The 14,391-nt window shown below is 45.4% G+C and overlaps 1 long non-coding RNA gene across 1 annotated transcript; it reads right to left on the bottom strand.

Annotated features, from left to right (window-relative positions):
* Positions 1–1,151: 1,151 nt before the first annotated feature.
* Positions 1,152–14,290, bottom strand: LOC309528910. Its single transcript, XR_014217980.1, has 3 exons — positions 14,116–14,290; positions 13,496–13,641; positions 1,152–1,246 (listed from the first exon to the last, which is right to left on the bottom strand). It is a non-coding gene; the product is annotated as an uncharacterized lncRNA (long non-coding RNA).
* Between the last annotated feature and the right edge of the window lie 101 nt (positions 14,291–14,391).

Genomic DNA, 14,391 nt, shown 5'->3' with positions numbered 1-14,391 from the left:
ATGACATTAAACAGAACTGTGTGTGTAAAAAACAGAAAAAGGGAGGGAAGCACTATATTGCCAAAGGTTTATGGTAGAAACTGAGAGCTGACTCTTCCCCATCCTTTATATTATTCATGGAGTGAACTGAATAATGCTGAAAGGACTTTGAATTTCATTTAATCGGAAGTATAATACAGTGGTACCGCGGGACACGAACGGGATCCGTTCCGGAGCCCAGTTCACATCCTGAACATAACTTAAGATGTGACAGAGCATCTGCCCGTGCTCGGGTTGCATTTTCCCGCTTCTGCGCATGCACGTTTCACCGCTTCTGCGCATGCGTGTTTCGCCACTTCCGCACGTGCGCAGGGGATGTCATTCTGACCACCTGCTCATGCGCAAGCGCGAAACCTGGAAGTTTGGGACGCTTTATTCACTTTTGTATGGTTTAAGGTATCCAAATGTTTCTTGTACCTATGTAGAAAATATAATCCACTCAACAGAAGTTGCATCCACAACTAGTAAAGCCCCCCCCCCCCGCGTTTAAGTCCAGTGAGAGGCGACTATGGGGTTTTGGCGCTCAGCTTGCTTTCAGGCTAAGGGAGCCTTTGTTTGTCCACAGGGAGCTTTCTGGGTCATGTGGCCAGCATGACCAAACTTCTTCTGGTGCAACAGGACACCGTGAAGAGTGCCAGAGTGCACAGAAACGCTATTTACCTTCCCGCCACAGTGGTACCTATTTATCTATTTGCACTGGCATGCTTTTAAACTGCAGAAGCTGGCACAGAGCAATGGGAGCTAACCCCGTTGCACGGATTCAGACTGCCGACCTTCCAACTGGCAAATCCAAGAAACTTGGTGGTTTAGACCACAGCGCTACCCGCTCCCTTGCTGAAGGGGGGCCTAAATAGCTGGATTAGATGCAAAGTCCCCCTGCGATTAATCCAATCTTCATTCTCATGTGTGAATGTGGATATGCATAGCTGTATTGTGCCTTTGAAATGGGGGCACCTGCCATTATAAAGTTTGGTTATAAATTGTGTCATGAAGAATTATGCATTCTCCTCCCACCTCCTTTTAACCCAAAGAGAAACGTGATCAATTGTTTAGATGACTGCAATGCTTTTATTGAGGAAAGAGTACTAAAGCAGACAGAGTCCAATTATCTTCTCATTCTTTTGCTGGCAAGAAGTTCAGCAGGTTAGGAGACAATTCTTTTAGCAGAACTGAGGCATCGATTAGATCCGCTCCAATCAGTTATTTCCTGGTGAGAGAAGGAATATGATAATCGGGGTTAGTGTCCACAAACACAGTTTGGCAATTCAATTGTCCTGTCATTGTTCCAAAGCTCTGTACACTTGGTGATAGACATATCATCCCAGTTCATCTCCACACATCTATTAACTAAATCCTTTACCGCAAACTTCAGGTCTCTGCTATTCCATTGAGTTAAAACCACCTGCCCATCAGTATTCACCAAGTTGCTCAGTTGCCCACATTTAATTCCATCCATGAGTTCATGGACCTGTTGAACCTGCACAATCATGTCTGATGTGGTTACATCCGAGGCTTCCTAATTTGGCCTTCACATGTCACCACCCAGGTCCAAACTTTAGAGAAGCAATGCAAAATCTGAAAAGGAAGCATTTTGTTCCAGTGATGTAAACATGGTATCATACAGCCATGGGGTGGGGGCTTATTTGAGTTACACAGTTGGGAACATAATGCTCCTTCTGTATGGGCACTTGGGACAGAAGCTTTCCAGAGATAATGGCAAATAAGTAAAAATTAAAAAAAAAATCCTTCCAGTAGCACCTTAAAGACCAACTAAGTTAGTTCAACTAAGTTAGTTCTTGGTATGAGCTTTCGTGTGCCTGCACACTTCTTCAGATGCACACGAAAGCTCATACCAAGAACTAACTTAGTTGGTCTTTAAGGTGCTACTGGATGGAATTTTTTTATTTTGACTATGGCAGACCAACACGGCTACCTATCTGTAACTGGCAAATAAGTAGACATTCATTTCCATGAGCATCACATACTTATGGGTGATCCAACAGGTTTTGTGGGGGGCTTCTGGAGCACCACAAAAGCCTGTTGCACCTAAGAGGAGCTCTGCTGGATGAGGCCGATGGCCCATCACGTCCAGCATCCTGTTCTCACAGTGGCCAACCAGATGCCTGGGGGAAGTTCTCCCCTCCTGTGGTTTTCAGCAACTGCTGTTCAGAAGCATTGCTGCTTCCGAATGCCATGGTGTCACGTTGTGACAGAGGCCTTGGACCCATCGAAGAAGAAGAAGAGTTTGGGGGCACTGTTATACAGTGGTTCTGCTCCTTCCTCCTGGGCCATGTTCAGAAAGTGGTGGGGGGGATGAGTGTTCAGACCCCTGGGCTCTCACTTGTGGGGTGCCTCAGGGTTCTGTCCTCTCCCCCATGCTTTTCAACATCTACATGCAGCCGCTGGGAGAGATCATCAGGGGGTTTGGGCTGGGTGTCAATGAATATGCAGATGACACCCAGCTCTACCTCTCTTTTAAATCAGAACCAGTGAAGGCAGTGAAGGTCCTGTGTGAGTGTCTGGAGGCGGTTGGAGGATGGATGGCGGCTAACAGATTGAGGTTGAATCCTGACAAGACAGAAGTACTGTTTTGGGGGGACAGGAGGCGGGCAGGTGTGGAGGATTCCCTGGTCCTGAATGGTGTAACTGTGCCCTGAAGGACCAGGTGCGCAGCCTGGGAGTCATTTTGGACTCACAGCTGGCCATGGAGGCACAGGTCAAATCTGTGTCCAGGGCAGCTGTTTACCAGCTCCATCTGGGACATAGGCTGAGACCCTATCTGCCTGCGGACTGCCTCGCAAGAGTGGTGCATGCTCTGGTTATCTCCCGCTTGGACTATTGCAATGCGCTCTACGTGGGGCTACCTTTGAAGGTGACCCGGAAACTACAACTAATCCAGAATGCGGCAGTTAGACTGGTGACTGGGAGTGGCCACCAAGACTACATAACACCGGTCTTGAAAGACCTACATTGGCTCCCAGTACTTTTCCGAGCACAATTCAAAGTGTTGGTGCTGGGCTTTAAAGCGCTAAATGGCCTCGGTCCAGTATATCTGAAGGAGCGTCTCCACCCCCATCGTTCTACCCGGACACTGAGGTCCAGCACCGAGGGCCTTCTGGCGGTTCCCTCACTGCGACAAGCCAAGTTACAGGGAACCAGGCAGAGGGCCTTCTCGGTAGTGGCGCCCTCCCTGTGGAATGCCCTCCCACCAGATGTCAAAGAGAACAACAACTACAAGACTTTTAGAAGACATCTGTAGGCAGCCCTGTTTGGGGAAGCTTTTAATGTTTGATATGTCACAGTATTTTAATATTTTTTTGGAAGCTGCCCAGAGTGGCTAGGAAAGCCCAGCCAGATGGGCGGGGTATAAGTAATAAATTATTATTATTATTATTATTATTATTATTATTATTATTATTATTTTGATATATAGATAGTGATATGTCCTGGATGTATGGATGCAATTATGGATAATAAAGTGTTGAAGGGGAAGAGATTTCTAACCTTTTACAGCTTAAAAAAAATAAATGAATGAAACTCTTTCTCCCTCTTTACGATGCATATCTGTTTCCAGCAGTAGAAGAATTAGAACTTTTTATTGCATTCCTTATTTGTGCAAACAAAGAACTGGCCCATAACAGCAAGGGACCACCCAGGCAGCATATTTGAAATTCATGGGCTCCTGCTTATCTGCTTTGCAGATGGACCAGAGATTTGGGCCATGAGTGACCTGCTCATCTTTTTGCCTAATAAAAGAAAGTTGTCTTGCAACTTTGTTTCTGAAAATATGATGATATGGATGGTCCATAACACGTTGGCCACAATGCAAAAGTCCCACATTCTATTATTCATTCATTTATTGCATTTATTTCCCATCTCTTTTTCCAAGTACCTCAAAGTGATGTAGATGATTCTTCCCCACCTCAATTAATCCCCACAAGAACCCTGTGCAGTAGCTTAGACTGAGAGGCAGTGATAGGCCCAAGGTCACCCAGTGAGCTCCATGGCTGCATGGTGATTGGAAGGTTGGGTTGCCTGGATAAATTGACACTGTCAAAGAGAAAGTTAGCCATAATGATATGTCTAGGCTGTGTCAACAGACCTATAATGTCTAGCTCAGGGGCCAGCAAGCTTTTTCAGCAGGGGCCGGTCCACCGTCCCTCATGCCTTGTGGGGGGCCGGACTATATTTTGGGGAAGAAAAAAAAAGAGAGAATGAATTCCTATGTCCCACAAATGAGTTCCATGCAATTCTGGTGCTCAGAAGCGGACACGGAGCAATGGATCCAAACTACAAGAAAGACTCTCCTCCCTGAAGGGGAGGGGAGGGGTTGTGGTCGGAGCCCCGAGCCCCGGCTAGCAGGGGGCGTGGCCGCTCACCTGGCTGGTGCTCACGCCCCCTCGGTGGCCATCCAACCAGGGGCCATGGAGGGGGCGCGTCCAGCAGCATTTTGCTGCAGCGCCAGCCTTCCCTGGCCTCATTCTTCCTTCTTCGCCCCTTGCGAGTCACCCACCCTCCACTCCCTTTAGTTAGGGTTCAGGTTTTTGGCCTTGCTATGGACCTTAGGTTGGTCGCCCTGGTTGGCTGGGGGGCCTGGTAGGAGTTTTTCCATTTGGCACTAGGCTTTTTGGTTTTTTCGCCTACCTCGTAGCAATCGTCACAACTTTTGCGGTATTGGTGGGTAGGTTAGGCATTGGAATAATGTGTTGCGCTGTGTGGAAGTGCTAGGTGTGGCCATCGCCTATGCCTTCAATTTTTAGGGGTATTCCGTTAAAGGAATCTGGGGGTCGTGTATTCCGTCTGATGCCTGCTTGGCGGGAGGCCTTGGCACGACCCTCGGTGACAGCAGGGGTGAGCCTATAGTTGGATTAGCATCAACAGGCTCCACCTACTGGTGAAGAACCCACTTGTTTCGATCCAATGCCTAAGCCAATACCTTTTCAATTGCTGTAACCAATAAAGTTGTGGCCTTTTCTAGCCCATTAACCTTATATCACGTGTCCATGTGTCTTCATTTCACTTCACCGGGGTCGGGTCCTCGAACCACAAAGAACATTCCACCTAAACATTAGGAAGAACTTCCTGACAGTAAGAGCTGTTTGACAGTGGAATTTGCTGCCAAGGAGTGTGGTGGAGTCTCCTTCTTTGGAGGTCTTTAAGCAGAGGCTTGACAACCATATGTCAGGAGTGCTCTGATGGTGTTTCCTGCTTGGCAGGGGGTTGGACTCGATGGCCCTTGTGGTCTCTTCCAACTCTATGATTCTATGATGTCTTTGCTCCTTTTCTACACCTGTCTCAGTACTCATCTGGCCAAGCTCATGGAGTTTATCTCTGGATATGGCTGAACCCTCTCAGACCAGATCAAGGGTTCTATTTGATCCAGCTGTGTCACTGGGGATATACGGTAAATGACATCAGGTGGTTGGGGACAATCTTTCAGCCATGGTCTTGTCTGGATCACTGGCCATGATCATTCACACTCTCTTAGTCCCCAAATGGACTTGGGTCGTATGTTTCTCAGAGTTGCCTTTGAAAACTATTTTGCTAAGACAGCTAATCCAAAATGCAGTTGGGAGCCTCATGAACACAACAATAGTCACCTGGATTTTGAGAAAGTTCAAACCTGAACAGGAAACATCAGGAACATTCTATAATGTAATTGGGATGGAGTCGTATCTTGCAACACAAATTTTAAAAATAACTTTCACACCTGCATTTTTTTAACATGTTTTTATTGAGTGGAATACACTGCTTTATCTGTGTTGAGCTGAAATAAACTTTCTTGGCTTCCCTGACCGAAGATCCATTTCTTCTTTTCAGGTAGTCAAGGTTAAGAAACATGCACTGGCCGGGAGCTGCACATAATTTTTACGTGCAGCACACTTTACCACTGGTACAGTCGCTTTTGATGATGTGTTTTTCTTTGGGGCAATTTCCATTCTTAGAAATGCAACTGCCTCCATAGCGTTCACAAAACCTTCCATTAAATCCTGTAAGAGGGGGAAATGGAACGAAATTTAGACAGATAAATAAGGAGAATGCAATTCAGATTTGCAAGGCAGTCTGATCAAAGAAAGAGAGAAGGGGTGACTGGAAGAGAGAATATGAACAGAGTGAGATAGCATAGAGGGATTCATTGCTGTAATTGTTTTCCTTATTTTCCACATTTATTTTAAATTGGCCGTCACCAAATTGGACCCTGCTGCCTGGTGCATTGGTGTCGCCTATTCTTAGTTGACTAAAGTATTTTGCTTATTTTTCCATATTTACTTTAATTAGGATTGTCACCCAATTGAAGAAATATAATTCACTGAATTGAAGAATTGATTGAATTTCAATAAATTTGCTTGTAAGCAAATTCAGAATGCATCCACTAACTGTATATGATGTACTTATGTATATCGTCTTAGAGGAAACATCCTCAAGGGTGAAAACGTGGTTCTTCCCATCCACAGTTTTTAATGAAACATTATACCAAATTAAAAAATGCTGCCTGTTTAATTATTATTATATGATTTTAAAAATTTAACTGATTCAATTAGGTTAGGGATGGTCAGTGCTATTTTTCCAGGAAAAGAGTTGCTAGAACTCACCACAAATGCCTCCCTTGTTCTCTTATAAGTTATAACAGTAATGGTGCCCACCTGAGAGGTTCTGGTGGGTTCAAGCTGAAAAAGGCTCTGGAGATGGGAAAATATGGGGCGTAGCTCCAGATGTTGTTGTCACCCACAGTCAGCAAAGCCCATAAAGGGAGTTATATTCCAGAAACATCTCAAGGTCCACAGGTTTCCCATCCCCTGATCTATGCACATTACAGACCATATTTTATATTTTGTATTTATGATTAAATATCCAGGGAGAGCAATTAAGAATTGATTGACAAGATAGAAAGGTTAATTATCAAGTACTTAGGAATCAACAAAATATTACTGAACTGTCAAAAAAATATACATACATTTTATAGATAAAAAAAAAGCTAATGGAAAAGAGCTGGAAGGAGACATAAAATTCCTCAATGTAGTAAAGTATAATGTTAGGCCCAACATTTGTAAGGTTCAGAAAAACAATTTATCAACTTTCTTAAGAACTGAGATCAGGCAAAAGGGCAAAAAGAAGAACGACCCAGAGCCTGTAAGTATTTTTCATTCTCCGATTGCTGATGGATCTCGTGATCCACACTGTTTACATTCCATACTTGTGGAAGTGAGAGAACGGAAGCTTAGACACTGAACTTCCTGTTAGGATATTCCGTTCCACTTTAAGAACAGTTGTGTGGATTGTTGTATGTCACATGTCTCTTTACACTCCAGCACAGCTTGCTGGGAACTTCCGTTTTGTGTATAGCAATTGCTTATGCTGCTTGCTTGGACATGAAGGGGAGAAGACATGTTTTTTCTTTTGCCTTGATGTATGCTGGGATGCAGGTGGTGCTGTGGGTTAAACCACAGAGCCTAGGACTTGCCGATCAGAAGGTCGGCGATTTGAATCCCCGCAACGGGGTGAGCTCCCATTGCTCGGTCCAGGCTCCTGCCAACCTAGCAGTTCGAAAGCACGTCAAAGTGCAAGTAGATAAATTGGTACCGCTCCGGCGGGAAGGTAAACGGCATTTCCGTGCGCTGCTCTGGTTCGCCAGAAGCGGCTTAGTCATGCTGGCCACATGACCCGGAAGCTGTACGCCGGCTGCCTAAGCCAATAAAGTGAAATGAGCACCGCAACCCCAGAGTCGGTCACGGCTGGACGCAATGGTCATGGGTCCCTTTACTGTATGCTGAATAAACTGCTTGTAAATATGCTCATCACAGCCTCTCTCTGCCACTTCTGTTGTGTAGCATTTACTCTGCTGATTAGAGCATACTCCAGCTTCTAAAGCTGGGGTCACTGACACTGAACCAAGGACTGGAGATTGCCTGGCACATCGGCCGGTGGGCTGGTGCCAGCTGGGGGCTTGCCCCCGTTTCCTTGGCTGCATCCCAACACTTTCATACTATGTGCTTTTGGTTTTGGGCTCTTTGTTCTGTCTCCTGGACAGACAGGATGTTTGTGTGAGCTTCTGCTCACAATGTTGTTATTTTCTTTACTATGGTTTGCTTTAATTTGGTTTGCTTTGATGTACAGCAATAAAATTAATGATACTACATACTTCCGCAGCCAAGCTTTTGTTTACTCTGCTGTTTGCGTGCGCATATGAGCAGATATGAGTCGTTGAGAGAAGGACTGTTGCCAAACTCTTCTGTTACTGGAGGGAGAGGCTCCAATAGAGCCCCTCAGTTTACCACACATAATAAGGGCCATAGCTCAGTGCCAGAGCATTGGGGTGTGGATTTCTAATGAACAAACTTCTCTCTTTGAGGTTCAACGTCCCAGGTTCAATATAACCATTGCATAATGGCAGCCCAAGATATTCGGAATAACTTTTAAACTGATGTTACAGGTATTTATAATACAGTGGTACCTCGGGTTAAGTACTTAATTTATTTTGGAGGTCCGTTCTTAACCTGAAGCACCACGTTAGCTAATGGGGTCTCCCACTGCCACTGCGCGATTTCTGTTCTCATCCTGAAGCAAAGTTCTTAACCCACAGTACTATTTCTGGGCTAGCGGAGTCTGTAACTTGAATCGTCTGTAACCTGAAGTGTATTTAACCTGAGGTACCACTGTCTATGTCTATGTACTGGGGCGGCCCATACTGTTTTACCACCTGAGGCGAAAAGGGAAGATGGCTTCCTGTGCTGTCCATCCCCACCAAAGCCTAGGTGACCTGGGTTGTGCAGTTGTGGCTTCCATAAGCCAGTGAGATCTCAAGGGGCTCCCATGGAAACCAGAAGCCTCCTCAGCCATTTGTGCTCGCTTCTCCATTGGCACAGGAGGCAACTGTGGAGGTGCCCACAAAAGGGCCCCTTGAATTAGGCCACCTGAGGCACCTACCTCAATCTGCCTCATGGAGGGCACCAGGAGTAGTACATGCTTCCAGCCCTATTTTTTTTCTTTTGTCATTTATGTCCAAATGCTTTTAATTTCAATATATGTTTTACCTGCGGAAAATGTGATCATCTCAGAAATCAGAAGGGCAACCATGAAGAGCCAGCGCAATTGCATTGTTGAAGCTTGACTTGGATCTCAAGTTAAGCAGCAAGAGCAGAATCGTGAGGCAGAATGTTCTGCTGAGAGTTCTGTGTCTTCTGAATGCCCAACTATTTTTAGGGATTCGTGATATACTGACACGTAAGCCCTCTGCATGGATGAACTGGCATGATACACGGGATGACAAAATCTATTCATCAAGAGAAACCCAGAAAAGTTAATTACTGTATATGTTGCACATTATTCTTCAGGAAGCCATAATATTCAACGATCAGAAAGTAAAATTCATGTCATTAAGCATGATGTGCACTCATAGCTCAGTGGTCCTCTGTCGTCCCCTTCTCCTTGTGCCCTCAATCTTCCCCAACATCAGGGTTTTTTCCAGGGAGTCTTCTCTTCTCATGAGGTGGCCAAAGTATTGGAGTCTCTGCTTCAGGATCTGTCCTTCCAGTGAGCACTCAGGGCTGATTTCACAGAACCAAATGCCTTGAATGCAAAAGTGCTCAGTTTGCATAGGAGACTGTAGGAAAGATGTTGTTTTGGTGCTTTGAGAGCATCCACAATATGGTTGAATACAACTGGGGGAGATTTCATAACAAGAAGAAACTACATTGCATTTAGTCAAATCATTATTTCCTTGCTTTGGTACACTGTGTCTCCTTGAGGGGTACTAGGCATGGACTGCAGGAAATAACATATAGGCAGAAACTTTTTAAACAATAGATGCTATTGAACCCCAGAACCCTGAATAAATACAATGGATAATGCCATGGACTTTACTGTCTGCTCCTTGAACATTATGGCTTCCCAATGAATAAAATACAGAATATATGGCAATTAACTCATTTTTTGTCTCCTTGATTAAGTTTATGTCATCACGAGCAGTACGTTTGAATCATCCATTCATAGGGCTTAAATGTCAGTACGTTACAAAACCCTGTCAATAGATCAGCATTCAGCCTTCCAGAAGACACGGAACATTAATCAAAGTATTCTGCCTCAGTAGTGAACTTCTGCACCCAGGGCATGTGGACCTGTATATGACAGCAGTCTCCCTAATTATTCCACTCAGTTCCCAAGCAAAGGGTCTGAAATTGAATTTACAGCCCACAGAATGCTGAATGTTAATGCACTGATCAGCAGTTCCTTGATTTGGTACTGTATACTGTGTCTCCTTGAGCAGTAGTAGAAATGGACCACATCACTTATATTATCCGAAGTTGAGCAGCAAGAGCAGATTAGTGAAACAGAATGCTCTGGTGTGATTTCTGTGTCTTCTGAATGCCCAACTATTTATAGGGATTCATGATATACTGACACGTAAGCCCTCTTCATGGATGAACTGGCATGAAAGACATGATGACAAAATCTATTCACCAAGAGGAACCCAAAAAAGTTAATTACCACATATGTTGCACATTATTCTTCAGAAAGCCATAATATTCAAAGATCAGAAAGTAAAATTCAAGTCGTTAAGCATGATGTGACTAAACGGCTTCTGGCACAACAGGACACTGTGAAGAGTGCCAGAGTGCACAGAAATGCCATTTACCTTCCCGCCGCAGTGGCACCTATTTATCTTTTTGCATTGGTGTATTTTTAAACTGCAGAAGCTGGGACAGAGCAACGGGAGTTCACTCCATTGCACGGATTCAAACTGCCGACCTTCCGATTGGCAAGTCCAAGAAACTCGGTGGTTTAGACCACACCATACTCGCTCCTTTGCTGAATGGGGGCCTAAATAGCTGGTTTAGATGCAAAGTCCCCTTGCGATTAATCCAATCTTCATTCTCATGCATGAATGTGGATATGCATAGCTGTATTGTGCCTTTGCAATGGGGGCACCTGCCATTATAAAGTTTGGTTATAAATTGTGTCTTGAAGAATAATGCATTCTCCTCCCACCTCCTTTTAACCCAAAGAGAAACACGATCAATTATTTAAATGACTGCAATGCTTTTATTGAGCAAAGAGTACTAAAGCAGACAGAGTCCAATTATCTTCTCATTCTTTTGCTGGCAAGAAGTTCAGCAGGTTAGGAGACGATTCTTTTAGCAGAACTGAGGCATCGATTAGATCCTCTCCAATCTGTTATTTCCTGGTGAGAGAAGGAATATGATAATCTGGGTTAGTGTCCACAAACACTATTTGACAATTCAATTGCCCTGCCATTGTTCCCAAGCTCTATACACTTGATGATAGACATATCATCCCAGTTGATCTCCACACATCTATTAACAAAATCTTTTACATTTTCGGTCTAAAAAGGAAGCATTTTGCTCCAGTGATGTAAACATGGTATTCATACAGCCTTGGGATGGGGGCTTACTTGAGTTACACAGTTGGGAACATAATGCTCCTTCTGTATGGGCACTTGGAATAGAAACTTTGCAGAGATAATGGTAATACAGTAGACATTCATTTCCATGAGCATCACATACTTATGGGTGATCAAATAGGTTTTGTGGGGTGCTTCTGGAGCACCACAAAAGCCTGTTGCACCTAAGAGGAGCTCTACTGGATGAGGCCGATGGCCCATCAAGTCCAGCATCCTGTTCTCACAGTGGCCAACCAGATGCCCGGGGGAAGTTCACACGCAGGATTTGAGCGCAAGAACAATCCCCCCCCGTGGATTTAAGCAACTGCTATTCAGAAGCATTGCTGCCTCCAAGTGTCATGGTGTCACGTCGTGGCATGTGCACACTGTTTACTCTCCCTCTACCATCACCACTCTTTGGCACCACAGAGGCCTTGGACCCGTCCAAGGCTGAGCTTCAAGGCTTCCACCAACGCCCAGCGCAGACACAGGCGTACCCCGGAAGCATGTCTGTGGCCAGAGTGTGCTCCAACATAGGCCCCGTGGCAGAGGCCCAGTCACCACTGTGGTCCTGGAGAGCCAGAGGGAAGGCAGTGGACGGGAGCAGCAGCTGGCAGCTGGGAACCCACAGGGAAGATTTGGTGGGTGCTTGTGCCCTCAAGGGCCCCTGGAAATGGCTCCAGTGTTGCAACTTGTACATTGCTTTCTGGGTTCTGTGCTGTCCCCCATGCTTTTTAACATCTACATGCAGTCGCTGGGAGAGATTAGCAGGGGGTTTGGGCTGGGTGTCCATCAATATGCGGATGATACCCAGCTCTACTTCTCTTTCAGATCAGAACCAGTGAAGGCGGTGAAAGTCCTGTGTGAGTGTCTGGAGGTGGTTGGAGGATGGATGGTGGCTAACAGATTGAGGTTGAATCCTGACAGGACAGAAATACTGTTTTTGGGGGACAGGCGGCGGGCAGGTGTGGAGGATTCCCTGGTCCTGAATGGGGTAACTGCGCCCCTGAAGGACCAAGTGTGCAGCCTGGAAGTCATTTTGGACTCACAGCTGTCCATGGAGGCACAGGTCAAATCCGTGTCCAGGGCAGCTGTTTACCAGCTCCATCTGGTACACAGGCTGAGACCCTATCTGTCTACGGACTGCCTCACCTCTCTTTCAAATCAGAACCAGTGAAGGTCCTGTGTGAGTGTCTGGAGGTGGTTGGAGGATGGATGGTGGCTAACGGATTGAATCCTGACAAGACAGAAGTATAGTTTTTGAGGGACAGGAGGCAGGTGTGTGTGTGTGGAGGACTCCCTGGTCCTGAATGGGGAAACTGTGCCCCTGAAGAACCAGGTGCGCAGCCTGGGACTCACAGATCAATTCTGCGTCCAGGGCAGCTGCTTACCAGCTCCATCTGGTATGCAGGCTGAGACCCTATCTGCCTGCGGACTGTCTCGCCAGACTGGTGCATGCTCTAATTATCCCTCGCTTGGATTACTACAATGCGCTCTACGTGGGGCTACCTTTGAAGGTGACCTGGAAACTACAACTAATCCAGAATGCGGCAGCTAGACTGGTGACTGGGAGCAACCGCCGAGACCACATAACACAGGTTCTTGAAAGATCTACATCGGCTCCCAGTACGTTTCCGAGCACAAGTCAAAGTGTTGGTGCTGACCTTTAAAGCCCTAAACGGCCTTAGTCCCGTATACCTGAAGGAGCGTCTCCACCCCCCTCGTTCTGCCCGGACACTGAGGTCCAGCGCCGAGGGCCTTCCCTTACTGCAAGAAGCCAAGTTATAGGGAACCAGGCAGAGGGCCTTCTCGGCAGTGGCACCTGCCCTGTGGAATGCCCTCCCACCAGATGTCAAAGAGAAGAACAACTACCAGAATTTTAGAAGACATCTGAAGGCAGCCCTCTTTAGGGAAGCTTTTAATGTTTAACAGACCACTGTATTTTAATACTTTGTTGGAGGCTGCCCAGAGTGGCTGGGGAAACCTAGCCTGATGGGCGGGGTATAAATTATTATTATTATTATTATTATTATTATTAAGAAGGAAATGTATACTTGCCATTTAAGCAGTTTACTTTTTGCAACAATGGGTGTTCTTATCACATTTCCCAATGGGTTTGTAAGGTGATAGACATTGTTTAAAACGCATGCAGGTCCCCTTTTTTTTTGAACACTGCCAACCGTTTTCTATTTTTTGAGAGAATGCTGCATACAGACAAAACAAAAGGAAAAAGAACTGGTCAGATAACAGTGTTGTCAACATTGCCATTAACCAACATATCTAATTCCTTTAGAGTTAGCTAAGTGTAATGTACTTCATAAAATTTATATTCCACATGATTGTAAAAACAAACAAACCCTCAAAGCGGTTTACAAACCCCCCCCAGTAAAACTAAGAAAAAATTAAGACATATGTAAGTTAAAGCGCTAACACAAATTAAAATTACTTCAACTTCCTAAGCATTTGTGCAGGCTAGTCAAAACAAGAATGTTTTTAGCAGGCGCTGAAAGAGGGACTGCTTGGTTTCAATAGGAAGCAAGTTTCAAAATGCAGCTTCTGCCCCACTAAACAATTGATGTGGAGCAAGGCAGTCTCGCAAGTAAAGTGGCCCCAAGCTGTTAAGGGCTTTATATGCTAAGCAGAGCAATATTGTCCCTCATACCAGGCCTTTGACTCACCTGGAGAAATGAAGAGTAGAAGGAGGGAAAGCAGGAAGAGGCTGCAGAAGGCCTTCATGGTTTCCACAAACTGTCTTGTGTGCCTTAAGATCTTTCCCAAAGGAGATGACAGGAGGTGAGACTGGAGAGATCTGCAGTCACTCTGTATTTATTGGAGAGTTTGTCAATAGCAGACGATGTGACGTTTCAGATGCTTGAGAAACCTGTCAGTAAAATATTTCATGAAGCTGATTGCAGCAAGGGACTGCTGGTTTTTCCCCCAAATAAAAAAATCTT

Source organism: Podarcis vaucheri (genome assembly GCF_965113315.1).
Source record: "Podarcis vaucheri genome assembly, chromosome: 3".
Classification (NCBI taxonomy): Eukaryota; Metazoa; Chordata; class Lepidosauria; order Squamata; family Lacertidae; genus Podarcis; species Podarcis vaucheri.
This window is presented reverse-complemented; position numbering and strand designations above follow the sequence as displayed.